Source organism: Echinops telfairi, unplaced genomic scaffold, assembly GCF_000313985.2.
Source record: "Echinops telfairi isolate 266 unplaced genomic scaffold, ASM31398v2 ScPeMD7_2;HRSCAF=8, whole genome shotgun sequence".
Classification (NCBI taxonomy): Eukaryota; Metazoa; Chordata; class Mammalia; order Afrosoricida; family Tenrecidae; genus Echinops; species Echinops telfairi.
This window is the reverse complement of record NW_022103898.1, coordinates 54,649,211-54,651,668: the sequence shown is the minus strand read 5'-3', so window position 1 is coordinate 54,651,668 and position 2,458 is coordinate 54,649,211.

Here is a 2,458-nt window from a genome sequence, read left to right as displayed (position 1 = left end):
GTGTGGAGACCCCTGCCAGCACTGAGATGCTTACATGGTCACTGACTCAGCTTTTCTCCTACAGTCATAGTGTGTTTTATGAGATGGAGGGGGACTTTGTGTATTGGTGCCGGACATATAGGTTAATGTTGGACTTGTAGGCTTAGGCAGCACTGGGTTGGGATGTTTTCTTGATGTGCACATACCCTTTATATAAAACTCTCTTTTATACATGAGTTTCTGTGGATTTGCTTCTCTAAAGTACCCAAACTAATGCACTGACCCTTTTTTAAAGGGAATCTTTGAACCTAAGTATGCAAGTGTGAGTAGCTGATAGAGCAAAGACTCGGGGTCTAAACAATGATGTGCCCTTCTTTCTTGAGCACTTTCTGACCTGCTGGTTCTATTCACTTAGTAGTTTCCTCTTCATGTTTAGGGTCTTGATTCAAAGGGACAGTCACTGTTCTTCTACCCCCAGCCCAGATTCTTCACGCACCTCTTCGTGCACTTATACCTGCAGACTGAGGGGTAATTTGGGGTGGCAGAGTTGCAAGAATGATTCAGTACATGCTTTTGTTTTTTATCTTCCCCTCTAATTGTCTGAAAGGCAAGAAGTTAAAAGCCACACAAAGACTTTTTGGGGGGAAATAGGCCTGTGATGTGTTGGTAGACCCTATAGTGAAAAGTTCTACTCTGACTCACTTGAAAGGATTACCAGTGAAGGGGTGGAGTCTAGTCTGTCAATTAGTTCATAGCCAATGAGGCCTCTTTGTGGTCATGGCCTTCTCCTGAGAATTCTGGAAAATCCAGTATTTCCACCTTGGATGTGGGAGACTCTCTGCTCACACCCTGGGAGACAGAGCAGCTGACAAGACACTTGGACCCACCCTGATACAGAGACCCCTGCCAGCGCTGAGATGTTTCCAGTGCCACTGGACCCAAAGGCTTTTTACCCACTGGTCTGTGATCTACATTCGGCGTCATTGCATGTGTTTCGTGAGTCTGAAGAGGACCTTATAGATTGGTATCAGACATATGGGCTAATATCGGACTTAGGAACTTGATCTGGCCTGGGCTGGGATGTTTTCTCAATGTTCAATGGTTCTTGTATATAAATCTCTTTCTTATACATATATGCGTGTCCATGGATTTGTTTCTCTAGTCTACCCAGACTAACACACCCATCAATGCAGCCACTGTGTCAGTCCATCTTGCTGAAGGTCTTCCTCTATTTTGCTGCCCCATTACTTTACCAAGCATGATGTCCTTCTCCAGAGATGGGTCTCTGGAGACATCACTTCCAAGGTACATTATACAAATCTTGCCATCCTTGCCTCTAAGGAGCATGGTGGGTGTACTTCTTCCAAGATAGATTTGTTTGTTTGTTTGTTTGTTTGTTTTTGGCAGTTCATGGTACTTTCAATATTCTTTGCCAGCATCATAATTCAAATTCATTAATTCTTCTTCTGTCTTCTTTATTTAATTTTCAAGTTTCACATGCATATGAAGAGATTGAAAATTGAGTCAGGTGCACCTCAAAGTGACATGCTTGCTTTTCCACATTTTAAAGAGATCTAGTGCAGCAGATTTACCCAATGAGGTGCATCCTTTATTCTTTTGACTGCTTCTTCCATCAGCTTTGATTGTGGATACAAGCAAGATGAAATCTTTGACAGCTTCAATATTTTCTCCATTTATCACCATTTTACCTCCTGGTCCAATTTTGAGGACTTGGCTCACTTTATATTTAGTTACAATCCATACTTAAGGCTGAAATCCTTGGTCTTCACCAGCCACTACTTGAAGTCCTCACTTTCAGCAAGCAAGGTGGTGTTATCTGTGTACTGCAGGTTGCTAATAATTCTTCCTCCAATCCTTATGCTTTATTCTTCTTCATATAATCCAGCTTCACTGATGATTTGCTCACAGAATCAGAACATTAACACATAGAGGCCAGGATTTACAGCACACAATATAAAAGCTAATCAGATAGTTATATCAGCTCACAAATGGGGGATCCTAGCCAGATTGACACATGTTTTGGAGGAACACAACCTATGACATTCATTCCACCTTTTGTCCTCCAAAAAATCATGTCCTTGTCACATGTAGAACCTTACATCATCCCCAACGTCTTAAAACTTGCACCAGGTAGTGAAGCTTGTTCACAACAGATTAGTAAGCAAGTACAGGTAAGCCCATGCTTACCTTGCTTACTGGGCATGCCAACTCTGTCAGTGACTGTACATTTGGAAAGAGCTTTAGATTCTGTAGGAAGGTGGTACTTGGGGTGGGAGTCAGTTTTCAGTCATACCTAGATGCAGAATCTTTGATGTGGTGGGAAAAAATGTGAAAATGTTCACTATAGATTACTAAGTACAAGTAAACCCATGTTTATTTTTTTTTATTGGGTAATCAGACACTGATCCATGTTAGGAAGAAGCCCAGGCCACAGGGAGGGAAAAGCCATGGGTGGGAG